The sequence below is a fragment of the Wyeomyia smithii genome, chromosome 1 (genome assembly GCF_029784165.1).
Source record: "Wyeomyia smithii strain HCP4-BCI-WySm-NY-G18 chromosome 1, ASM2978416v1, whole genome shotgun sequence".
NCBI lineage: Eukaryota > Metazoa > Arthropoda > Insecta > Diptera > Culicidae > Wyeomyia > Wyeomyia smithii.
Window position 1 is genome coordinate 24,824,878 of NC_073694.1, and position 27,674 is coordinate 24,852,551.

A 27,674-nucleotide genomic window follows, 5' to 3' on the forward strand; every position below is an offset into this window, starting at 1 on the left:
CAAAAGCAGGTACACATGTTCAAGGCCACTGGAGCGATCGCCTCGGTCTGCTTGCTCTCGGCATCATCATCACCGGTTCGAAGGAGGCAAACGCGACGAAAAAGAAGGAATCTCACCACCGCCCGGTGGCTCAAGGAGATCGCCCGGTTCGGTTCGAGACTCACCAACCACTCGTGGATCGATCGGTGTGCCTTGTGCGGTGAAAGATCTAAACCACCGCGATCTCGGGGATCGGATCTACACGGCTGGTTGGCTGGCTGGCTGAGTTCTTGGACCGGAGTTTACCAAACCAAATTGCGCCCGGGCAAGCCACAGTCAGTCGCAGCACAGTAATAGCGAAATTACTTCCACACCGCACTGCCACCGGGCATCGGACGGAAAGAAGCCAGATCTCATCGCTAAATGGCCGTGACGCACAGACGAGGTCTTTTATTTAAATTTTGCTTCGATTTATACATGCATTTATACGTATATAACCATGCGTTTTATGAGTCCGATCTTTTGACTCGCGTACTCGCGAAATTCAAAATGCCTGCTCGAAGATCGTTCTTCTCGGTAATTGGGATCAAAGGCCTTCTCGGCTTTGAGGTTATCCTGATCCGTCGTCGTCGCTCGCGCGTTTGTTGCCAGTCAGTCAGTAGCCGGTCGGTTCAAATTGGGCATTTTGCTTGGAAATTAATGAATTTGCTTGAAGGTGTTCTCATTTTTTTGCTTCTCTATTTATAGAGCCTGTGATTATCTTTCATTGAGGTGTTCACACGCGGATTGCGATAGTTTTGTACGCCATCCGAGTGTAGGTTTACTTTGTGTGCTCTGCAAATCGGTTGGGAATGCGAAGCATTTCCTTGAAGGGCAATCAAATTGCTAGAGTTAAAAAAAAAAAACAGAAAAAGATTAAAAACGAGTTACTGAAAGCTTCCAACAGAAAAAACGGAGTAATATGGAAAGAAAATAAAAATAAAATTAAGTTCAAGCTAAAATAAATTTAAGAAAGCCACAACCCAATAAAATATTTAAATCCAATATAGTCACAAATTCCATACAAAAATGGGTCATCTCAAGTACAAGTTTAGGTTGTTTTGATTTTTTCCTGGTACATTTTTCAATTTCTCTGACCTTCATGCGATTTTTATTCGTTTTCCATAGCGGTCCACATAAGTACTGATGGTTAGTTGATTATAATAACCGTAATACGTCAGATACGGACGATTTCGATTTTTTGTAGTAGAATTAAATGGAAACATTGCCTATTCCAAATATTTAGCCGCGTTCTACTAAGTGGCGACGTGAGGAATTCGTTTATTACTTTCCTGTCTGTTTTTACCATTTTTAGGATTCCAACTTGAGTATTTTTTGAAACATTGCTATTCGACAAAAAAGAGATTTATTTGCCATTTGTAAGCTGTTGTTAAGCTACTTCTTTTGGAATTATGTATTGTCATTAACCTTTTTATATTCTAAAAACATTGAAAAACAAAAATTGACACAAAATGTAGACGAAAACGATACATAAACACACTAAGCTGTAAAATACAAAACAGACTCAAAAATGACAAAAATATAAAAATAACTACTAAAACGACATAAAATTTTAAGAAAGACGCAGAAGTGAATATGAAAATGTCACAAAAACAAAGATGTTAAAAAACGAAAATAAGCAAAACAATGATACAGGAGGATATAAAAATGGTATTAAATTTACATATAAACGATTCAAAATTAGCTAAAAAAACAATGAAAAACACAGAAACTTAAAATAACATAAGAATTTTATAAAAATGTTATTGATATCTAAAATGTAAAAAACTATAATAAATATGAAAATTACGACAATACGGAAAAATGTATGTATAAAACATGTAATATAAAAATATACAAAACATAATTGAAATTTTATGAAACAAATACAACAACTAGGGGGAATAGGGGCATAATGAGCACCCTAACTTGGTTGCTGATTTAAGCATGGAAAACGACAAAAATATTAAGATGTCTTCAGTGCAAAACTTGAATTAACTATCTATAATTAAAGGTACACTATTAACAAATTGAAAAGTTTATCGTATAATGGTGAAAAACACAAATTAGATTCATGCATCAAAAACTAGCAATCAGTCTATGTGTGGGGCACAATGAGCACCCCACTGGGGCATAAAGAGCACCCACGGGGTATAATGAGCACTCTTATAGAACATATCTGGAAACTGTGTGGAAGTACAACTAATGGGCCAACGTTTTTCGCGGGATGCCGTGATACTTGGCGGCTTGTTTCGTGAATGTTCCTTCGCGCCTTATGGTGACCAATTCTGCCTGCAGTTCCTTTTTCTAACCGATTCGGTCTCAAAGATTTTCTAATATATGTTCGCACCATCACTGTAAACAAACACTGACTATGGAAACAGACAAACTCACAAGTCTACTGAGATGAATTTCAGGTAAGTATATGTGACAAGGTGTGCTCATTTCACCCCACCTAAAGGTGACCATTTCGCCCCAATCGAATTAGTTAAAGTTAACATGAGATTTTAATACTAATTATAGTTTAAAATCAAAACTTCAATGATGGTGAAATTTGGGGTACGACCCATACCACATATTGATGTGTCTACATACTTAATTGAGCCATTTAAACGACCGTAGAAGCTTATTTTGTAGTGCGCAATAATAATAATTTTTCCAACATCCGGGAACCAAGTTGATTTTTTCAATATATTTCCATATTTTAAACAGACAAAACACTTTTGTTCTACATAAAGAGATACTGTAGTAACTACGGAAGAGTTCCACATACCATATTGTATTGAAAAATGCGTATTTTCGGATAAAAGAGGGGTGCCCATTTCGCCCCGTGTGCTCATTATGCCCCTATTCCCCCTACACACAAATAACACAAAAGTGGCAGAAAAATGACTGAAAGATGACACAAAAATGACATGGTACCAAAACTACAAAAAGAAAAACAAAAAAAGAAAGAAAAATATAACACGTGATGATATATGAATAACAAAAAAGGTAAAAAATACACGTAAAAGACACAGACTACAAAAAAAGACATAAAGACTAATAAAAAAATTCGCAAAAATAATTAAAACAAATATAAAAAGACCCACTAAAAAGGCAAAAAGTTTAAAATTGACTAGAACGAAAACAAGACAAGACAATAAAAATGCCAAGATGACAGGAATGACAATAATATCGGAATTGTCATGTCCAAAATGCCGCAGAAAATGTTAAAACTGTCGAAATATCTAAAATAATTAAAATGATTACAATGATTGAAATAATGATGAAAAAAATATCAAAAATGTCGAAAATTCTAAAATCTCAAAAATACCACAAAACTGTGACTTAAAAAATACATGAATATGACACAAAAGTGACTCGAAAGGGACACACAAATTACACGAAAATGACACAAAAATTACTCAAGACTATGACTCAGAAATGACACAAATATAGCAAAAAAGGCAAAAAATAAAAATGATGGAAAGACACAATAAAGTTACAAAATAAAACAATGTTATGAAGATAAGAAAAAAACGATGAAATGACAGGATTGTCAAAATTACTAAAATGGCAATTAAATTGTTATTTTTGATTTGGCTGAAACTTCAAATGCTATTGGTTTATTTTCTTTTGGAACACGACTCATTTTTGAGAAGCTATTGAAAAAATGCAATTTTGAGAAGGTGTTGACGATTACAAATCTTTTTAGGGCCACAACGGTTTGTTTGATCGGTGTGACGTCTTCGGAATAGTTGTAGATAATAATTTTGCCTTTCTGAAAAAATATACACTCTACAAAAATATTTATTTTTTGAAAAAAAGTTGAAAGAAACATTGAAAAGTAATTATCTAAAGAAGCTCATTTTTTTTAAATCTAATTTTCTTTAAATAAAATAAAAAAGATTACCTTAACAATGCAACCGGTCCGATCATGGAGAAATCAAGGAAAAAAAAGATACGATTTTTTAAAAAATCAGAAGAACAGTTACGTAATCACCATAAAATCTAAATTTCTGGAAATATAAAACACCGTAAAACGCTTTTGTCAGCAAAAAGATCGCAAATCGCAAAATGATCTAAGATCGAGCTTTTATTTAAAAGGAAGGTTTGTAGTATTAATTCATATTTAGCTTTAAATTGTAAAGTACTTTCATATGAATGAAAAAATATCCAAACTTTTCTAGACTGAACATTCTCTCTGTTAGTTTGCTGCATTTTGATTTTGATTTTGCTTTGATTTTTTCATATGTTTCTCTTCTTTGCCAAACTTTGTCAACTGCAGAGAGTGTTATTTCAATGCTAACACAAGAGTATCAACTTTCCACATTTAAATGTAAAAGGTTGATTTGGTTTTGGGTAACCTTTGTGAATGAAAATAACTGTGAGAGAGGGTTCCAGGGTTTCAATAATATGAAGAAACCGTCAGGCTTGATTAGAACTGATAAATTACCCTACAATCGGCCAAGCACCCTCAAACGAAATTGCCTCGCGGTCAAAAAAAGGTTGAGGGATGAAAGATCTTAAGGTTCAGTTCTCTTCTAGTCAGTGGACAAACTAATTAGGTTCCACTTATTTGTTGGATCCGTCGAGTTGAGTTGATGGTATATGAGAGTATATATAGTGGCTTTCGAGAACCACGTGTGAAAAATCCATCGAGGCTTCACTAGCCTCTCTCTCCCGACAATTTTTTCACACCATGACAATTGGAGGCTTTTGCGGTAAAATTACCAACTTTAAGCTGACGATCGTCTTCTTCCAGCCATTTACCCTATTCCTCTTTAATCGTCCGCTTGCGTTCCATACAGAACCGTACGAAACCTTAAGCCAGCAAAATAGTTTCTCTCATTATGCACACTTGACTGGTCAAAAAAAAACCATTGTTGCTCTATGCTGCGTGTGGCTTTGTTGCTGCTCCTGCCGCGTGTGAGTGCGTACAGAATGTGTGTGAATCTGACGGCGAGGCTAGCAGGCCTTGAAATTAGACAAAATTTTGCCCTTTACCGGCACGAGTTGACCGATCATTAACCTCGCGCCACTGCGCCACCGTTGCTGTTGCTATTTGGGGGGTTGAAAAACGAAACAAGAAGCCTTCAAGAAGTTTTTTTTTAATTTTTGGCGGGCTTTGAACCGGATCTCCACTTTGCCGCCACCGGTACACGGCGTTCAAAATCCTAGTCAGACCGGAGTTCGGTCTCGCGATGTGTGTACGGTAATAGAATGAGCAATGATTTGCAGCTTGCTTTCATGTTTTTGGGCTTTATCGCTTGCTAATATCGGCTGCGGGGCGTGTGTCCAATCAATCTAGTGGCGAGGACAATCTACGGTTCGCACAAATGACGAATTTCAGATCTGATCACCGAAATCTGATCAGATTGTTTGGAAGTCAGTTTACAACTGCTCGACAAACAAAACTTTAGTGGGGACAGCTGAAAATAGACAACTTGTTCTGGATCGAACGGTTCACATATTTTTCTAATTTTTGTGCTCTCAGCATGAATAACAATTATGCTAACATTTTTGGCATCCCTCATGCTTCATTTGGAATAAAACTTATGGTTTGGCCTTTTATGAAAGTTGCTTTCCTAGATTTTTTATACGTTTTTTGAATTGTAGAAGTGATAATTTTGATTTTTGAATAAGCCAATTTATTAAAATTTTACTTTTTTGACTTTTTTAAATGAGTTGTTGTCAATTTCATAGCATTTGTATGACAGTTTTGTCGGAATTGAGATCAGCAAAAGAGATTGAGTTCCCCAAAGAAGAATTTTATGTTTAAAAAAATGAGGATCTCTATAGCTATAAGAAGAAGGATTGAATAAATGCAGAAGAAATCAGATTAACTGTTAGATAAATAAACTGTTGATTTTTCGAAATATACGAGAAAAATGTGAGAGTCAATATTTCCGTTAGCCAAGTCACGAATAATTAGACTTTACTTCAAAACAAAATTTAACATCCAAAATTCGGACTGCATCTTTTGTTCAGTGTGCATCTCCTTCGCAGTCGGCCATGCCTCTTGCCGTGATGCTCGCTCGACACCGGCAATCGCGGCCGCACCACCAAAGGTAGCATCGCAGACACCGACCGAGGTTACCACCGTTTGTCCTTGGATGGTTTCACCGAAAACCTTACTTCGCAATTCCAATCATGATCATCATGTTAATTCGCCATTCTCGGATACCCCCACAGCCACCGGCTAACCGAGGCGAGCGAGCGTCGTGCGATCAACAGCAGCGATCATGGCCCTCGGTGTGGGAATGGTCTGTGCTAACGTGGGGAAGACGACGGACGACGTGAAGGGTTAGGGGGTAGACAACCGTGAACCGTGGCCGATGATGGTAATGTTAGGCCTTTTTCTGTCTGTGATTTGCTCGCACCCGACTCAGGTTAGTACTTCTTAGTAGACCTACTCCGCTGAGAATGTGGCGAGAGGTATGATAATGGATCGATTTTTTGTGTTCTATTTTTCTACTTTCGGTGGCGAAAAGTTAAAACTTCGATATTTCAATTTAAACTTACTCGGAAAGTTTCTACGACGTTCGAAAATCCAATTGATACTCTATACAGAATATATTTACGCAAAACTGTTCAAGAATTTTCGACTTTAGTGAAACTTTGTAAATTTGATGACAATAGTATTATGAGCAATTTTGCCGTTTTGCAACGGTAAAAAAGTCTATATGTTATTACAAAAACATTCAGAAAAACCAAAACCACCAACAGTCTGATTTGCAGTTGGAGTAAGAACATATAACAATTTCCTGGCGGCCAGTACAGGTATGCACGACCATCACACCAACCATTATTTGATTATTTTAGTTCTAAAGTTCTAAAACAGGCATAAACAAGTTAAACATCAACATGGAATTTATGAAACAGTTATTGAGAAATCGCAACAAAATATCATCATTTATTCGAATGTGAGAATTGTCAGAAAGTCGTCCCGAAATGGTAATAATCTTGAAAAAACTCATCCAAAGATCGGTAAAATACTGAAAAAATGTTGTAGAAGTCGCCGTAGATTATCTCGAACAAATATCTTTGACAATATAATATTTTTTTACAAAAACTTAAAAAATAACTGTCATAACTTAATTCTGGGTAAGAAAAATTTAAAAAAATCTTACTGTTTCCTTCTTCAAAAAGATCTCCAGATTTTAGAGATTTCCAGTATGCAAAGTTGCTTGGACGTCTCCAAACTGAAGTAAGTTCCACTGAAATCTACGAAAACGTTCTCATCTCCAAGAATGAACGCTGCGTAAAATCGCTCCCATTCTTACGCAACTCCTCGCGGCTACTATTTTTACGACCTACTGCGATCACGGTCGCGAAACAATCGGCGGCGGCGACGACGACGTTGATGCGCATAATAACTTCAACTCAGTAAATTACATCCCCATGCACATATATATGTGTTGTAAAAGCAAAATCACGACACGATTCCACTCGATAGCCCACGGGTGTAAAACAAAATTGGCAAACATAACCGGAACACTGAACCGGCACGAGAAGTGAAACAGAAAGGAATCGGCACCGAGCATAACAAAAATAAATAAGAAAAAAAATGTAACACAAATCATTCTTATGCGAAGCACCACCAGGCCTACTACCACCACAACTGATCGCGCGCATATCGCAGACAGCTGAACAATGATGGAGAGTGAGTAAAGGAAAAGAAGTAGAGAAAAAGAACCATAATTATTATCACCCCATCATCATCGTCATTATTGTGCTGTGCTGTGAGCACACCACCAATTGGACCTTCATTCGAAGGTTTGGGGCTCTGCGCTCTGGTCGCACCGCACCGTCCAACAACACTCATGCGAAGCCCCCTAAGACCGGATGAAAGCTCACCTCTTTCCACTTACGCGCTCGCTCGTAAGTGTGTGTGTCTCTCCCGCTCCGGTTCTCAGTCTTCTCGTTTCAGTCTCCTCTTTGTCTGCACAGCAGTCTTCCTCTTTTCGGTGTTGCTTGCGTATTTATCGCGCACAAGCCCCCCAAAGTTCGGTATGTCTGGCCGGTTACTACACTACACTACTACTACTACTGCCACTAACTACACTGCGTCTCCACCATCACCGCTACCTTGTCTCTCTTGGCCTACTGGTGCGACGCGGTGCTCCACTGTCCAATTTATGCTCCACACACGGTTCTGGGAGACAACAACTTTTGCTCTCGATTTCGAACCGCGGGCTCTTCTTCGTTCGGTGCGTTCCGGCGAGAACAGAACCTCGTTCTAACAGCTTCAAGCAAGCGGCGCGGCGACGGACCCGTACTACTGATCAGACAGACGAGAGAGATCTTCAGTCTGCTTTTGCTTGTTTGCCAATGAGAGATTTCACGCCAATTCGACTGGTGTGAATTTAAGTGACATCTGTAGTAAGAGTAGGTAAGTTAAAAAGAATACCTCGATTTCTCCTCAAAAAGAATTTGTTTTTTTTTCTCAAAAGAGAGAGAGTTTTCATCAAAGTTATTTTTATATTGCATTTTATCTCAAAAAATGTTTTTCTCAACTTTGATATTTATACAAAGAAAAAGTTTTCTTCACAACAACTTTTTATGTATTTTACAGTGTTTTTTCTGAAATGTGCTGCTCTAAACAATAAAATCGACAAAAGTTTTCTCTAAATTGAAATGTACGTAACTGTTCGAGTTTCCATATGAAAAGTATGAAATTTGTTCAACTTTGGGATAAAGAAAACACCAATATAGAAAGAAGAGAATTTGAAAACTGTCAAGAAATGAGAAAAATTTAAATAATTGAAAGCCATGATAAAAAATGGTTGAATGAACCACAGATATAAAACTAAAACTAATAAAAAATAATGATTAATTAAAAATTACAATTAACACAAATTTGTACAAAAGTTTGAGGAGGATCACGTAACAAAACCTAAAATTAGAAAAATCGCCATAAAATAAAAGGTCGAATGTTGAACAAAAATATCACGAAATTGAATTGCACAAAAATACAAAAATAACTGATAAGGAACATCTTGTTGGTAATACTCGAACAGAAAGAAAAAGACCGGTTTGTAAATGACAGATTTATTTAATCTGTATCTTGGAGCGGTTGAAAATGAACTAACTAGTCCTGGATGAAAATTTCAGTTTTTATACCCTTCCAGGATGTTTATATGTTACCAAAGTAACGACGCTTATGTACTACAGTAGAAGCCGCCAGCCCGGTTGTTATCTATTAGATATCCTTGACAACTCCGATCCTGGCTTTGGTAAAACAACGGGTTGCTGTTTTCACACCCCCTCTCAATCCGACATGCCTAGGTTTGACGTTAGTAACTTGAAACGGGTGCCTTCCAGCGGTTTCGTAAATAGATCCGCCAGTTGGTCATGGGTTCCGATTGGCTCGATATGCAGGGTTCCACTTGCCACTAGATCCCGGATGAAGTGATGTTTCACGTCGATGTGCTTCGTCCTCTTACTCTCCAGGTTCTTGGCCATGCAAACGCATCCATGATTGTCCTCATATATTGTCACAGGTTTTGCAGTCAAATGAAGATCTTCCAGGACCCCGCTGATCCACACAGCCTCGGTTGCTGCAGCGCTGAGAGCGATGTATTCGGCTTCGCTCGACGAAAGCGACACGGTGGACTGCTTTTTGCTACTCCAGGATACGGTACATCCATACACCGTAAAGATAAAGCCGCTCACCGACTTTCGGTCCTGAAGGTCGGTTGCCCAATCGGCATCAGCATAGCTCGTCCTTGTCACGGTATCTGACATACAAGCAGTAGTCTCGCTTCGACCGGACAAATCCCATCTTTTCAATTTCAGCGGTGAACTTCTGATTCCAGCATCGCGGTGATTGCTTCAGTCCGTAAAGCGACTTTTGCAGTAGGCACGCCATTCCCGATGCAGATTTCACTCCGTCTGGAACACAGATGTAGATTTTCTCCTTCAGCTCGCCATGAAGGAAAGCTGTCTTCACATCCATCTGGTGGAAGAAGAAGCCTTCGTGTACGCCTATTGCGAGAATGATTCTGATTGTCGCGAGCTTTGCCACCGGAGCGTACGTTTCATCGTAGTCCAGTCCTGGTTTCTGAAGAAAACCTTTCGCAACGAGTCGGGCCTTGTAGCGCACTGCCCGTCCTTGCTCGTCCTCCTTCACTCGGAAAACCCACTTGGTCTGTAACGGTTTGGCATTTGAGGGGCATGGTACCAGCTTCCACACTTGGTTGCGTACCATTGCATCCAGCTCATCCTGAATGGCTTTCAGCCACTCGTCGCGATCCTCACGGGTAAGCACATCTTGGAAGGTTTGAGGAACGTCTGGGGGGGGAAACAATGAGGCAGAGGTTGCTCGGAAACCAGTGATATAATCTAGCAACTTACCCGGAAACCTGCGCTCCCGTTCACTGCGCCTCGACAACTTGCCATTAGCATTGTGTCTTTCTGATGGTGAAGGGAGCGCGTCGGGCTGTCCAGTTTGCTGTTTGGCTGGTTCGTTCTCTTCAGGATCCTCGGCTGATTCTTCACCTGAGCCATCATCTTCGTTTTCTGATTGTTCGGTTTCAGGAATTTCTGATTCAACATCCCCCTCTTGCTCGTACGACGGCAACACCAGTAACGGTTTCTTCTCTTTTTCAGGTTCAGAGGCATACGGAAAACATTTTTCGTCGAAACGAACGTCACGAGCAATAATTATCTTTCTACTTTGACGATTCCAAAGGCGGTAACCATTTGGAGCATATCCAATCATGATTGCTTCTTGGCTTTTGGCGTCTAATTTCTTCCGGAGTTGCTCGGGGACCCATGCATATCCCTTGCATCCGAAAATCCGAAGCTTTGATAGATCCGGCTTGGATCCTGTCCAACACTCGGCCGGCGTAGTACCTTCCATTACTGCTGCTGTCGGGCTACGGTTTATCAAATAAACTGCTGCTAGAGCTGCTTCACTCCACATTTGCTTTGGCATTGACGAATCAATTAGCATGGTTCTTACTTTTTCCACAAGCGTCCTGTTGAATCGCTCAGCAACGCCATTTTGTTGAGGCGTGTATGCGACGGTAGCTTCAACCTGGATACCCTTTGCCTTGTAAAACTTCTTCTGCGCTGTCGAACAGTATTCTCGCCCTTGGTCTACCGTCAACTTTGAGATTTGCAAACCGAATTGCGCAGTCACCAGCGCTTCGTACTCCAGAAACTTCTCGAAGACCTCCGACTTCCTCTTCAGAAGGTAAATCATGGCGAAATGTGTCTTGTCATCGATGAATGACACGAAATACTTGGAACCATTCCAGGCTGGAGGATCGATTGGACCGCAAACATCGGAATGAATCCGCTCGAGGGGTCGCTTTGCTCTTGTCCTTGTTCCATCGAAAGTGTCCCGACATTGCTTGCCCTGGGCACAGGCGTCGCAGAATCGATCCAGTCCCGGCTTGAAATTCACACCGGTTACCATTTCATTCAGCACGAGCTTGGCCATTCCACCTTGACCGAGATGTCCCAGGCGGCGATGCCACAATTCGTTTTGGTCTACTTGGCAAACATTTGCAGTGGATCTAATCACCTTGATGTCAAGCTCGTAGAGGTTACCTTTCATCGGCGCCGTTGCTATGACAACGCCGTTTTTCTTCAGAACCGCCTTGTTCTGCAAGAACAGCACCTCCACACCACCAGCCGCCAATTTCTTCACCGATAGCAGGTTGTCACGAAGATCTGGTACAAACAGCACTCTTCGTACGTTAAGAAGCACGCCCTGGTTGCTGTATCCATTAATCTCGCCTTCTTGCCTTGCCACAAGATTTTGGCCATCCTTCGCCACGTTAATCACAACCGGGGGGTACAGATTGTCAACCGAGTCGAAAAACGTCTTGACATTCACCAAATGGTCCGTAGCTCCGGAATCCAATTTAAAATTGATCGTTTCACTATTTGATTTCGCCGCACTTGCCCGATTCACCATGAAACTAACCGCATTTTGCCCTGTAGTAACATGCGCTTCCTTCTGCTTGCAATCTCTCTGCATGTGGCCCGGTTTCCCGCATTTGTGGCATTTCCCATTGAATTTTCCACTTTTGCCACCACGCTTGCGTTGCTGCTTGCCTGTAAACGCTGCTGGTTTTTCACTCGTTGGATCGCTTGTTCGATCAGCACGTTTCTGCTCTTCCGCCAAAAGCCTCTGCTTGACCACGTCCAGGGTAAGTTCGTCCTCCTTCATGTTTTCCAGCGCTGTCACTAATGTATCGTACGAATCCGGTAAGCTCAAGAAGAGCTGGGACACGAGATCTCCAGTCACCAGCGTTGCACCGGCCGTTCTCAGTTGCCGGACCAAATCATCGAACGCTAGAAGGTGGGATCGCATCGATGTCCCTTCCGTCATTCGCAAACGTCCGAGCTGTTTTCTCAGTAGAGTTTGGCTGGCCACCGACTTCTTGGCAAAAACTTCGTTAAGGCTCGTCCACATTTCCTTGGCGGTAGTCTTGTCCCGGACAACCTCCAGAACATCATCAGCCAGGAACCCGACGATCAAGCTCTTTGCCTTGCGGTCCACTTCCAGAAAAATCTTTCTCTCCGCTTCCGCCGCTGGAACGTCTTCCGTCAGCACCTGCAGTACGGCCGCCGCATTCAGGTACATTTTGACGCGAAAACTCCAATTCTCAAATCCAGGTCCACCGGAATATTGGGGAATTCCGTGCGCAGCTTCTTTCGGGGTGCCCATAACCTCTTGTTGGTAATACTCGAACAGAAAGAAAAAGACCGGTTTGTAAATGACAGATTTATTTAATCTGTATCTTGGAGCGGTTGAAAATGAACTAACTAGTCCTGGATGAAAATTTCAGTTTTTATACCCTTCCAGGATGTTTATATGTTACCAAAGTAACGACGCTTATGTACTACAGTAGAAGCCGCCAGCCCGGTTGTTATCTATTAGATATCCTTGACAACTCCGATCCTGGCTTTGGTAAAACAACGGGTTGCTGTTTTCACAGAACATAAAAAAAGAAATTAATAATGGTCTCAAACAACGAATAAAAACAACAAAAAATATACCAAAATAAAAACTTACAAAAGTAACCAAACAAACTTAGATTTTTTTGGGATTACAAACAAAATGTTGAAATGCCACACAAAAGAAATGGAAAATGCATGGGAATGAACACAAATTACAAGCTAAAATTTAGTTCTCTATAACTTCATTAACCCCCCGGACGATAATAGGTTAAACCTGAAGATAATAGAGCCGATACCCTGTAAAGGGGTATTAAAATATTAAACTGATATAACCTGCACAAAAATGCATAAATAATAACAAAAAAAAATTAAAAAGTAATAGCAGATAAATGATACAAACTTAAAATAAAGGAAAATTTTCGTAAAGATAAACCCAAAATGAACCAATCTTGGCTATGAAATAACGCAAAAAAAGCAAACAAAAAAGTAGCACACGAATGACATTAACTTGACTGAAACCAGGCAAAAAATGATAATATAATACAAACAATCTGATAAACACAATGATAATGGTGACAGAAGCAATAAAATAATAAATAAACTGGTCGACAAAAGCGAAAAAAATGTTGTTTTAGAAAGATTTTAGCTCTGCGACCATTCCTGTGAATTTTGGAGCCCCTAGTGTATGCAAAAGTGTGTTCGAATGCCGCACTGGCTTTGAGGAAATATTTAGATTTATTGATGTACACTAATAATATTCAAAGTGAATCGGGATTGTGTTTTTATACAATTTTGAAGCTGAGTTTCTTTTAAGTTTATGATTTTAGGCGTAGAAATCTCTAAGTATGTACCGGCGGTGCAAACAATCGATCAAAGTACCACGCACATAGTCTTTATAATTCAAGAGAAAATTTGCTTGTAGGATTTGAGGTGATCACGATCCCGTTTCGATTCACCTTAAGATTCTTTCAATCAAAATCAGTTTCATTGTATCATATTCCTATTTTCGATAATGTATTTTGTCTCAAAGAACAAAATCATAAAACTAACGTAGAACTTAACACTCACCAGAACAGAACAACAGAAAAAATTACACGGAATCTGGCGTGAAACGGAATTGGTCTCAAGCACAAAAATGGTCAAAATGACAAGATTTCCAATCGGATGTAAAATCACCAAAAAACATTATAAGAGAGGGCAAACCTGACCGAAAAAAACATCTTGAATCAATCTTAGCTTAGAACTGAGAAAAACTCTATTCAGGCTCAGAAAAAATGGCCACAAAAGATCCAGAACAAGTTTAGGACTCCCAAACAACTAGAGGTTAAACATAATCACAAAATTGGCTTGAAATACAGACACTAGAAAATTTAATACTACCTTGCCTTGATGACTAGAAACTGACAAAAACCCTAAATTAGATTAAGGATCGCTAAGACGTTTCGCAAAAACTAATACTAGAAGTAGACTAAAATTTAGCTTAGAAAAACGCCAAAAATGGTCAGCAGAAGAAGTAATCCCGAATTAACCCCAAAATCCTTAAAAAACTTCTGGTTGATAAATGGCTGCTCAGTACGTACCAGCAGTACACCCGTACTAATGTTTGCGGTAAAAAAATGGACAAAAATTGCCGATTTTTCATGGGTTCCACCAACCGCACTTACGAAACTACTCATGCATCATCAATCATAGTAACCCATGAGTTAGCAAAAAAAACAGCTTTATTGACAGCTCTATCAGTCAAACTCTAACTGTGATGGCGAAAAAAGTGAAGCTACTCCGTTCAGAAGTGCGCGCGTTCAAAGAACGGTACCCCGCTGCGTCAAAAACGGACATCGTGCGGCACTTTGTGGAACAGGCACTGGCATCTATAATATCTTGACACTATTGGACAACGATCAGAGCATCGAAAGAAAGCCTGGTTCCGGACGGCCAACGACCATGAGCGACAAGAATCTCCAAAGAATGCTGAAGACGAAGACCGAGGAAAAAGTAGCTACATCGCTGCGTGCACTTGGCCGGGAGGTTGGTGCATGCGGTAAAACAGTGACAAAGTCACTCTGGAGAACATGGACATACATGTCAGGAAGCGGCAGTCCCGTCCACTGGTCTCGGGGCTGCAGGCAATGACGCAGCGACAGCGGTTGAATAAGATGGTCAAGTATATTTTTCCGGCGGATCGCGACATGGCAGCGGTGATGGACGCGAGACCCATCTCACCCTGGATGGCAACGACTGGCAGAGATATCGATGTGGTACCGAAGTCGGCGAATCCGCACAACGTCCCCCAGCTGCGTCCCATTGAGAATTTCTGGGCAAACTTGAAGCGCAAGATCCATTCCACAATTTTGTCGTGAAAACGGAGGAGGAACTAATGAAAAAAAAAACGAAGAAAGAGCTTAACAACATGCCTACACGCATGTTTTCGTCCGTCATGGCAAATGTTCCGGTTAACTGCCGAAAGGCCGCTCGCAAGGGCGTGGAATTTTTTTGCAAATCTAGAGAAACATTTCAAAAGGTCCTATCTGCTTTGATAGATTTTTTGATTGATCACTCTCATTCAACCACCACAATTTTTGAAACACCTTTCATGACAGGTTATTTGCCCAAGTTGATAGCGGAGGGATCACTGTAGCCTTCTGAACGAAAACCACGCTTGGAAGAATTACTGAAGCTGAACCATTACCAAGATGAAAAGACGCTCCAGAAAAACGACCTTTTGTAATGTTTATCCAGAAATAAGATAATATAATTACCATTAATGGTAAATTTATTCAACTCAATAATCTGTCTTAGTTTTTTTTCATCACCATCTGAAAAAAGTCTATTTTTTTTACCGCAAACGTTAATTGGTCGGTGAACCGGTGAGCACTTGGTCGTATGCTGACAGGGAAGCTGTTCTCCTAGGAGGGCAGCTTGTCTGAGCGTCTGTTCTTCATGTTATGGGCGGCTCAAACAGCGTGTGATCCAGAACGGATGGCTGATTTATGGAATTCGGTGTCTCGCCAGCTACACCCAAGACGGCAGTCCCGTCGCGAGACTAGGCATCCACAGCCCTAGTAAGGCGGCATGCCGAAAAATCAATAACTGAATACGAACCGGAACAATCGACAACGACCTAAGCGACGAAATAAGAACGACGATGGGAAGCTCGGTACATGGAACTGTTGATCGCTGAACGCGAACCTCGCTGAATCTGCTGGATCAGCTAGAACCCCACCACTTCGACATCGTTGCGCTCCAGGAGTTTTGCCGGAAAAGTGAGAAAATACGGAGGATTTGTGGTAGAGTACTACCAGAGCGGCGGTCGGCCGGTTCTTCTCATACATTACAAACGCACCAACCGCGGTGCGGATATTGGGTCGGACCACTACCTATTTGCGGTATCTTTGCGCTCGAAACTGTCGACCGTTTACCACGCGCGACATCGCCGAGCCCTGCGGTTCATCATCAAGCAGTTCCGGGACCCCCAGGCTGCGGAGGAGTACCCGTAACAACTCGAGGCGGACCTACCCACGGCGGGAGGCTTGGCGCGTCAGGGAGACTGATGTACTTCGATGGAAACCTGAATGGCGAAACAGTAAACAGAAGCGGAGCAAGAACTGAGTTAGAAGCACCAGCAGCAGATGACCGAGTACCAGCCCCCGATGTTTATGAAGTTCTTTGTGAGATCGGAAAGCTGAAGAATCACAAAGCCGTATGCAAAGACGAACTACCGAGCGAGCTCTTAAAATAGGAGAGAGAGGCGCTGCCTAGAGCGCTGCAGTGGGTCATTTCCAGGATTTGGGTGAAGGAAAAACTGCCAGACGAGTGGATGAGGGGAGTAGTCTGTCCCATCGACAAGAAGGGCGACAAGCTGCAACTTCGTCTATCGCCTTCAACCAGAAGGTTCGTTGACCAGTACCAAGCGGGCTTTCCGGAAGCCCGTGCCACCGCTGACCAGATCTTCTCAATCCGACAGATCTTAAAGAAATCTCGCGAGTACAACGTGCCCACACAGCAGATCATACACGACAACGAATTCCCGGATGAACTGGCTCGATTGATCAAGACCTCCATGGCGCAAGTGATGTGCTACTTGCGTGTTTCAGGGATTCTCTCGAGTTCCTTTGAATCCCGCAGAGGGTTAAAATAAGGTGATGGGCTTTCCTGTTTAACACCGCCCTGGAGAGTATGATCCGAAGGGCGGTCATCGACACGAGGGGCACGATTTTGACAAGGTCTGTTCAGCTTCTGGACTTCGCGGATGACTTCGACTTCATAACACGTAACTTTGCGACGGCGCACATAGGAGTACGTAGAACAAAAACTTGGCCAAAATTAAAAAAATGAGTTTTCAGTCAGCAAATGAGTCTTAAAGTGGTTTTATCTCTATTAAGCTTCATATTTAGACATAAAAACTTATTATTAACAAGTTTTGTTAAGTTAAATCACCTAGCAGTGATATATCAACTGTCCTCTGCAATCACTCTGAAATTCGAAAAAAGTACAAATATGGTAAGAGCTTGTTCTGGTGAATACCTTTTTGCCAATAATAGATTCTGATACTTTTGAAGCGTCATTTAAATCGCTAGCTTTAAAAGGATCGTCTGATATGGATATGTTGGATACCGCAGTGCTCCCAGTAGATCATTGAGTCATGGGAACTGCTTAACTCAACTCATCCAATGGTACATTTACGGAATGATTCGCGATTAAGGCGCAACTAACAAGATGTAAACAGATCGTTTTATTACACCATTGGTTTCGAAAAGACTTACAAAATTCATGGCAAGAATCCTTCCTTTTGTATAAATTGATAAAATTATTTTAATTAATTTTTTTTAGTGAAGGGAGACAAAACAGTTTATCCAAAACAAAAGATACTTTGGAACTAGGCCCTTTACATTGTTTTGAATCAACGGGCTTATTTGCGAAATATTTCGTAAACAGGCGACGGTAATAAATTGTAGTATTGTTAGGAAACTATAAGATAAGTTTATTTTACGTCGATTTTTGGTATTGATGTTAATGTTAGTCACTTCCTTTGAACTTACGATATGTAAATGTAATTCCAAATTTTCAAAATGAAATTTCCCAATGTTTATCTTTTGCCAGTTGCGCCCTTTTCGCAAATCACTCCAGATGTTCTCTTAGCATTTGCGTTTTGCGTCTCTTGCTTCGATCACTGCAATCAATCCTTTGTTTGGACGGAATGAACGTGAAGCTTCCGACCAACTTCACAATTTTATGGTAAAGCTATACCAATTTTGCCGAAACTGTCAATTTAATTTAAACTAACTTTTGAGACGACTTCGTTGATATCTTAAGATCGATTGCTTCTTGAAGGACATTTGTTTTTTTTTTTTTTTGTAAGATTTGGACCACTCGATCATTGTTTTAGTCTTTTGTGGTAACATTTGATGGTTTTTTCAAGTTTTTATTCCAGAAACAGAAACTTTTTATAACTTGAAGGTTCGTAGCATTGCGCAATCAACTTGAATAGGGCATTTCTCGGCAAGTTATCACGCAATCTTAAGAAACTAATCAAATTTTTACAATCAAAAGCATCATAAATGCGCTCATTCAGTAAAAAAAAATATTATCAGAAAATCTGGACGTTCCAACTTCGCATTGATCGCAATCACGAATGGGTGAACATGGGGCAGATTTTCTTTCTGGTACTCACTCAGAAACACATAAGCTTTCCAATGGTGAGTGAATTTTTGCTGGGACTTGCTGGGAACCCAAACAAAAATCCTTTTTTGTAAAAAAATTGTTTATCAAAAGAAACTGAAAGACACGGGTATGGCAAGACCTTGTTTTGAAGAAGTTTTTTCAACCTATACAACACATTTCTGACCTAAATTTACTTAATATGCCTTTGTTTTTACTGCCCATATTAAATTTACGCCCAAGAATCACTTTTAAATTAAAAACACATGAGTGGAAATTTATATTTTTCGTAGAACAATTTGTGACTTATTCATGGGCTCTAACTAATACGAAGGTAATGATAGTTACTGTCGTTAGTAAACAACTCAGATAATTTCAAGCTGGCCTGCATACAATGTGGTAAGTATTAGAGAATGCAAAAAGGATCAATAGAACGAGGAACACTTAAGTTTATTTTTAGTATTTTGGCCAGGTTTTTGACTAGAATACTCCTATGTGCGGCGGAGGAAACTTACGTCCGACTGAAAGCCGAAGCCGGACGAATCGAAATGCGAATAGATGCGTCGTCTAAACGAAATAGCATGCTCAAGTCTCTGCAGACGCCGCGATAAGCTTCAGGTGGTCGTGAACTTGGGGTCACTGATGACCGCCGACAATAACACCAGCAAAGAGATCCAGAGACTTCGATTCGATCTAATCGAGTGCGACAAAGTTGACGATGGAAAAAAACCTTGATAAGACCGGTAGTCCTCTACGGTATCGAGACAACAACGCTTCTCGCGGAGGACCATAACTCTTGGAGTTCCCGAAAATATTTTTAAAATGAAAATTATTTCTTCTATAAAACCTCAAGTTATCCTTAATGCGGGGCCGCATTTGGGCGCTGGGAGGCCCAGGGCAGATATTGTAGTGGGGTCCTTACCTTTAAACATACAGAGGTAAAAAAATCTTATGCTCCGCTGGAAGGTGACGAGCGAAAAAAGATCGTTACTCTGTCTTCTCGCCTGTCATGTCTGGCCTAGGACTAGGGGGCCCAGGACATTTGTTCTTTTTTCATTTGAAATTTTTCACTTCGCTTGGAACTGTAAACTACGCCTAAGAAGAATGCTGGCAACGGCTGAGTGAATTGACGTGAAATCCCTCCCATGCAATTCTTCGAAATGCAGTGGTGATGGCTGCTGCTGTTCCCTCTAGGGATGTGCACAGACGGGAGAGACCGTCATCCGTCAGGGTTTTTATTTTCACTTGAAACTAATTACGATAATATCTATGTATAGCTGCTGCATTCACTATGCTTGAAGGAAAGGGTGGAGGCATTGATGGCGACGGTATTAAATATGCACAAGGACTCGGTCGGGGTATCGATTTTCTAGGCTAGACGGTTCTACACCTCCACCGTCCACACCAACTAAAGTTTCGAGAAACCCTAGCACTTTCGCGTCGTTAAGTTACAACTACCGGTGCACTTAGTCCTCGTCTTGACAGAGAATCTTTGCCATTTTTGGTTTCGGGTTTTACACTCGCCAGCACTGCACTATCGCGCGATAGGGTCCGACTGATGATGATGATGAGGATCGTGAGTCTCCAACAAGCGCCGCGCCGCAGCCGGCATAAAAGCAAGTGCAATCACTCTCACTCTCTTTCTCCGGGATGTCTCTGTGTGTCTCGTAGTATCCCTTAGCCCCCTTCTACTGAGGGGTCAATCAGCATCGTTGTATGTTTTATGCTATTATGCTACACGCAGGGGCGGATGTTCTCATCAACGCTCCGGTTGTTGTTTTTAATTGATTCTGTGTGCATCTCCCACCAAGTCGCAGGTGATGGACACAGACGGTTGCCATGCCATCGGCCGAAAACAAACGTGCTTCAAAACTTAGTTCCACAAATTCTCCCATCATTCACTCTGTGGTGAGTTCAGTTTTGACCTCATACAAACAGTAAAGCACATTTTGCAACTTAACTATGACAATAAAATAACTAAACAGAAACAAATTGCCACTCCAAACAATAACCTTATTCATCTGTTTTGGTTTGACAGGAAGCCGCCACCAGCTCGAACCAGAGCGTATGCGTTCGCTCATGAGTATGAGCGTTCTCACTCTCACTTTCTTTCTCTTCTCTTCCGTCAGTGGTGCAAAAAAAAAACAAATACGCTCTCTCACTATCGTTATGCTGTGCAGCATTCTGCAAAAAAAAAAGCCGGTATGCTATTAAATTTATTTATGTACGCACACTACCACAGTTGTGCGACGGCAGGAAGTAAACCGCGTGTAAAAGGAAAACATGGGAGAGCATATCGAATCGGACCGACACACAGATGGGTGGTGAGATTTGGGGGCTGAGAAAGAGCAAGAGAGGGTGCGAGCCAGAATGAGCGTAAAGCATTATTTGTGCGCTTTGAAGGATTGCCACATTTTAGGGTGGCAGTGGGCTCAGGAGGCGGCAAGACGATCTGACGATTTTTGAAAAAAAAAATGAAAAAAATGATTGCGTCTGTAAGCCGATGGTTAAGATGATATCACAGCTGTTTTTCTTTCAACTTAGAATATTTTTCCCAATCTGCAAAATATGTTGAATTAGTTTCGAATTAATTATAATTGAACTATAAGTAATGTAATAACGAGGAAACCAGTCTAGGAATACCTCGAAACAAGTACAAAATAAACTCTCAACATTTATACGTAACAGTGAAGACGGTTCTAGAACACTTCCAAAGTATTTTTCAAGCATCATATTTGCCTAAAATTGTTCTAGCACAATTTGAATGTTTCTAAAACAAACGATTTAGATAATAGGATTAAAATGATTATTAGAGCTTTTAAAACAATTCTCAAGTGAGGCTCTCTAATGATTAGAAAATGATCTCTTTTCAAATGATTTTTAGAATTAAATCCACAATAAGCGAATTTTGGAGACCACTTATGAATGATTTTGAAATTTTGAAATAGCACTTAAATGATATCAAAATGTTTGTCAAGTAATTCTAACATGATTCTGAAATTAGTCTTCAGACTTACGATAAAAGTGATTCTGAAGTGTTACGAAATGATTATAGAACTAATTTTAATTTGATTTATTCAGCTTCAATTCAGCTGTGTTAATTTTTTGAACTTTCACTAGCTTCGTGCATGACTGATTGTTATATTGGTAAATTATGTATTAGTCATGTGCAAAAATTTGGTGATGGAACGGTTCTTAATTATTCCGGACGTGATGTGTCAAATGATTTAAAGTTAATAATTACTCAAGCGCAACAAATATGTATTCGGTAATCGCTCTTGGTAAATTACTTAATTAATATAATAATATATTTCTAATAGTCCATCTGACGATCATCTCTCAAGGACATGACGGTTGCTAACGCGACAACACACGCCAACTGTGTCTAGGGTTTTCAGCCGTTTCAATTCGTTGGTCGAAGGATACGCGTGAGAAGTTCTCTGAAGGGTCGCACGCAGCAGGCCATAATTTGTGTCCCATAAGTGCCCTTGGCGCATATCGTCACACCGTTTGGGGTCTGACTGACTGGCTGACGACGGGTGGAACAGACTTGGCAACCCTCTTGGCTAGAACAGTATTTCGGTGGTTTTTCTTTCCCAGGATTGTTCCCCCTTTTTCTTGCTCTGTGAAAAAGCGAAATTGAGGACGACGACGACAACGACGACGGGTTCGATAATTGTCGCATTTGAATTTTAACGGAACCTCTACCTTATGGCGGGATGTTTGTCGACGCGGGGACCTCCGTCTGACACGGGCACTTACTTCTTCTTATCGGTGCTCGATACTGCAGCATTGCCGCTTGATCTGAGGCAAAATTTGGCAGCTGAACTTTTGTGACGAAGGTTGGTTTCTTGCTTGCTTATACATATCTGAAGAGTGCATCCAGAATCGTTGTGCACAGACGAGAAACGGATGAAGTAGAAAAAAAACGCACCTTTCTTGATAATGAATGGGGTTTCTACCTGAACTTCGATCGGAACGACCGACAGAACCAAACATGGGAAGGTATAAGCAGGAAAACGACGAAGAAGGATCAAACAGATCGCCGTCTTAATCTCGATTCGCCAGACGGTCCTTCAATATAAGCTATCGAGACGAGGAAAAAAAATGGCAAATGTGTTTTTTCCCCTGCAGCTTCCCAGTCAGCTTGCGGAGCAAAAGTTGCCTAACTTTTAATTAAACTGTGTAATGACGGGCAACGGAATTAGAAGTTTTGTATGAGTTGTATGAATTGCGCATTTTTACTTGCGAAACATAATTTAAAATTTTTTCCAATATTCCATTTTAGAATCTACAGAATTTGACAAAAAAGTAAGATTTGATAAAAATGTCATATTTAAACCTCTTGGTTTATGATATTCGAAAATTGCCAAAATTGGCTTGAATTTTATGCCAAACTAAATTCTGTATGAGCTAGGCTGAGACTTGAGAAGTGAACAGTAAAACTGTTGTCGTTTTAATATTGACATCGTTGGGCATTTTCTATTGCAAATGTTCAAAGTGTTTGGATAAAGTAAATGAAAATATTGGATAAGATTTTATCTGAACGGATTTTGCAACCTCGAATATGACTTGAGAGTACAATTCATTGGACGAATAAAAAAACCTTTTAATGCAAAACAAGTGAAAAATGTAGAGAAAACTCGAAAATCAGAGTCCAAAATTGAAGCAAATGTGAAACATATACCTATTTTTTTACACAATAACAAAAACTCAAGTTTCAAACAAGTTAAAATTCACACACAACTGTTATTAAAATAAGAACAGAAGACCATAAGAATTAATTTGAGTCAAAGAGTGGTTGAAGAAGCGAAAAATAAAAACTAATTAGCAGAGAGCGCTGGTCGATTTTGACGAATCTAAAACGTGATGAACCAAACTTCCTTAACCCGTTAGTAATTTTATTGTGGTGTCGCGCATCGCATCGAGAGTTGAAAAAGTTTACCAAAATGCTGCTCTTAGTGAAACGTGCCGTTTTTTGTTTCGTCGCTTTAACGACGGTCATTGCAATGCTGACGATTGCCCGCGTGGAGGAAGGCCAAAACCTTCAGAGGTGCTAAAGGATTTTCAAGATTTTTTTCGATTTCTAGATTTTCTAGATTTTTTCAGATTTTCTGGTAATCTAGATTTTCTCGATCAACTTTTTAGGATAACTAAATTTTCTGGATTTTGGTTTTTCAGGATTTTAAAATATTCTAAAGATTAAAAAAATCCTGAATTTTGAAAATATTTTATATGTTGTTATGATTTTTTATATGTATCATAAGTTTCTCGGGATTCTCTAAATTTTCAACATTTTTTAGATTCTTGCAGATGTTATAGAACTTCATGCTTTTCTAAATTTTCTAGTATTTCAAGATCTTTCGAATTTTCCAGATTTTTTCTCTATCTTTTCCTATTTTCAGAATATTCTACAAATCTAGTTTTTTCCAATCTATAGGCTGCCGGTACCCGGATAACTATCCCATAATGAAAAACAACATGTTAAGAAAACGGCGATTTAATATTATCTGTGAATTTTCGGATTTCGAGCAATTACATCCAGAACCAATGACCATAACAGTTTCATGGCACTACAAGTTTATCGTTGAGAACCAAAAAACATGGATGGAATCGGTTTTAAGTTATATAACTTGAAAGAAAGACAAAATGGGACAAAATATGCGGTTACATTTCAAAAGTACTCTCATATTTTGTCCCATCACATATAAATTCAACCAGCAACCGGCAGTATCATTGGCAACGTAGATTGTTCTACAGAAAAACAACATAAGTCTAGTTAATTAAATGACATACTTCTATATGCCTAAAATAATCCGATATACACTAATCTGGAGCAAAATTATATGTTTGCAGTTTGTACCACTATGCAGTGGGACTGTAATGCGGGTGCTTTCAATATGGGACAAACACAACTTGGTATTTTTTTCATGTTTTTCCATACAAAAGTATTAATTTTAATTTTTTTCCAGAAAATATGATAACAATTAAGCGGATTCCCGATGATAACTCAAAAGTAACCAAAATCAGTATGGGACAGTTATGCGGGTACCGGCAGTAAGGATGTTGAAGAATTTCTACATTTTTATAATTCTTGGTGCACATAGTTTGGTTAGAAATTCGTCAGTTTGACGCAGAGTAATTGCCCGTCGGGTTCGACGCTTCTACATTGGCTTGGGGGAAAACTCATTTGAGTCTCTTAAAAAGGTATCTTTTCTAGGTGCACCAAAATCCACTGGAATGATTGAACAACTATAATCTGTCATTTCTTTCCAGTTTGAGCTCTACTACAAAACCTGTGTTTGTTAGTATTATTCAAATTTTCAATTTTTTTAGTGCTCAACATTTTTGAAAGTTTTTGAATTTCCTGGAACTCCTAAGCATTACAGATTTGGCAAATTTGTATACACTGCGAGTTTCCCAGATTTTAAACATTTTATTCAGATATTTTATGCTGACGAAGAAAACATTCACGGCACATCTTCGACGCTTGCGGTCTTTGATTTGATATGATTTGCATTGACAATTCTGGGTTGGTTCGTGAATTTGGACGTACGCGATTGAATCTGTTCCTTTTGTTCTCAAAAAACTTTGGTTCATTTCTATGTTCGATGAGAATCCATGCCAAACGCAGGAACAGCTTGCTTCGGTACTAGCATTTACCCGCCAAGCCATTTTTAAGGGATTTCACAGCGAAATTGGGCAATTAATTTCAAACGATAATTTTTGATCTGGACGAAACTTTGCTCAGTTTTCATTAGGGTAACGACCCCTGTATTCGCCCACTTTATCTGAGTACCCAAAATTCGTCCCCCTATTTTTTTATTGTTCGCAAAATAGTGTCAACCCTCAGAACCGTGTTTAAACATAAAAAAGAAATAGCTGAGATTGAAAAAAATTCACTAAGGTCGCTTTTTACACGGGTTTTTCACGCGGGTTCCGGAATTTACGCGGTATTTTTTTTACGCGGATTTCGGTTTCTCTTCACTCGGATTGCAGAATTTACGCGGATTCCGGAATTTACGCGGTTTTTTACGTGTTTTTTTTACGCGACACGTTTCCCCCGCGTAAAAAGCGACTTTAGTGTAAATTATTATTTGGCATAATTCAATAGCAAACCCCGTAAACAATTAGTTGATTAGTGGGTGGGCAAATTGTGGGGTCAAGGCGAATTGTGGGGACCCTATAAGCTAAAGATGTAATTTTGTGCTACATAGAAATTTTTTAGGACTATAACAAAAACATGAAAAATTCAAAAAAACATCTCAAAAAGCTTTTTTTTTTATTTTTCCAAAAAATAAAAAAGTAACGGTTTGTTTGATTACTATTACGTCATTGGCAAGGCTGTTAATAGTAATTTTTTCACCTAAAGAAATAAATTGTAAAAATAATTTGGATTTTGTTTATTTTTTTTTTTGGAAAATTTGCTTATACTGTTAAAAGATAAAGAGCCTTGTTACAAAAAAATTGAGTTTGTAAACGATTTACTGTTGTTGTTTTGCTCGCTCGATTGCATAACGACACGCCCACCGGAAGTATAACTCTCAGTTGTCACGTATAAAAGTTTTGGTATGAAGAAATTTCTATTTTCATTGTCTATTTCTAACAGTGTTGAGAAGTCAACACTCGCGATTGGTCACACAAAACTGTTATTTACTTAAAATTATTATGAATACTTAAGCTACAAACGAACACCCTTTAAAAACAGAGAATTAGATCGAACAGCGAGCAGAGCAGCGCAGCAGACGGCGATTTCAAATATCTCGTAGCCTTCCAAAGCAGACGGTCCAACAGCAGAAAAACGATGGTGATTGAAAATCATATTCATGCTTAGTATTCTCCTCGACATGTGAGACGAACAGAGCGAATCTCCATCGATCACTTCTTGTCTAACAAGAGCGCTAATAACTCTAGAGGGAAGACACAGGCATAGGCCAGATACGGATATGTGTGCTCTGCCGAGATAAATTCGATATTATTCGAAGAGCAAACATGCGTGTCATGTGGTTGTATTTATTCTCTTCAGTTTCGGATGTAAAGCAAACAATGCAATTTGACTTTATCTTGATGGTATCCTTATCTGGCATATGCTAAGTTAAAAGACACACAGTAAAAGCACTGCACTGCAGTGAACTCTGTTGCATAGTTATTGAGCGTTATGTCCTTTCGTGTGAGAAAGCTTACAACAGTTTAGTATCTCTGTGGTTTTTTTTTGCATGCACATCGCATACACACGATTCACTTCTCTCTTCAAGCAAGTGCGTCGCTTTGCTCACCAATGTTAAGTAGAGTTTCTCTGAGGAGAAAAGGCAAGCTCGTTTCACTCCCGTTTGTATGGGAAGCACCGTCAAAGAGGCATGTCCTAGTTTTGTGAAAACTAAAACCAACCGTCCTTCTAAGGACGAGCTCTTATTTCCATCATCTATGACGTAGTCTTAGAGAATTGGTCTTTTGAATCGCCGATATGAGATCACGCAACACTTCGACACGCTCAATTTCAGGAAGTTTAACCCGCACAAACAAACGAAGCTTATGAAGTTCCCTGCATTCGGCTCCATTTCGTATGATAAGGAAGATTTTCAAATCGTCCTCATAAATCAGTATTCCACCATCCGCAAAGGATCGTCACATGATTGAAAAATAGTACAAACAGCTGTGGGTCCAAGTTTTTTCCTTGAGGCACGCCAGAGGATGGGATAAAACTGTCAGATGCTGATAATCCGTCTTTCATGTAAAACTGTCTATTGCTCAAGTATGAACAAAGCCAATTGCAAATTTCATCAGAATTTTTTAAGAAGGAGGAAGAAGCAAGAAAGAGATCAACCTGAGCTCTACCGTCCCTTGCGCAGATGAAAAATTATGTAAATTCGCACAGGTTAGTGTCCACAGAACGCTTGGGATAAAATCCATGTTGAGAGATGCTATTATGATTTCTACAAGAGCTGAACAGCATTTCCATCCAGCTGACAAAGAGGTTATTCAACGATGTCAGATTTATCACCGTCAGCATGTGATAAATCTTCCATGCAGAGGGAAACATTTGATGTTGGAGAATTGCAATCAAAAAAGCGCTTTGAAATCTTCGATGCTTTATTCCA

The 27,674-nt window shown here is 39.8% G+C and overlaps 1 protein-coding gene across 4 annotated transcripts in view; it reads right to left on the reverse strand.

Annotated features, from left to right (window-relative positions):
* The window catches only part of LOC129718606 (RNA-binding protein MEX3B), an 87,935-nt gene that overhangs the window by 45,696 nt on the left and 14,565 nt on the right, over nucleotides 1-27,674 (reverse strand). The window contains exon 1 of one of the 4 annotated variants that reach the window (XM_055669554.1): nucleotides 19,499-20,055. The exons of 1 other annotated variant lie outside the window; for it this stretch is intronic. The gene's annotated coding sequence lies outside the window, so the exon portion shown is untranslated. Of the gene's footprint in view, nucleotides 1-7,133; nucleotides 7,530-7,860; nucleotides 8,271-19,498; nucleotides 20,056-27,674 lie in introns of those variants that run through there. 2 more of the 4 variants (XM_055669548.1, XM_055669559.1) reach the window with 2 other exon arrangements.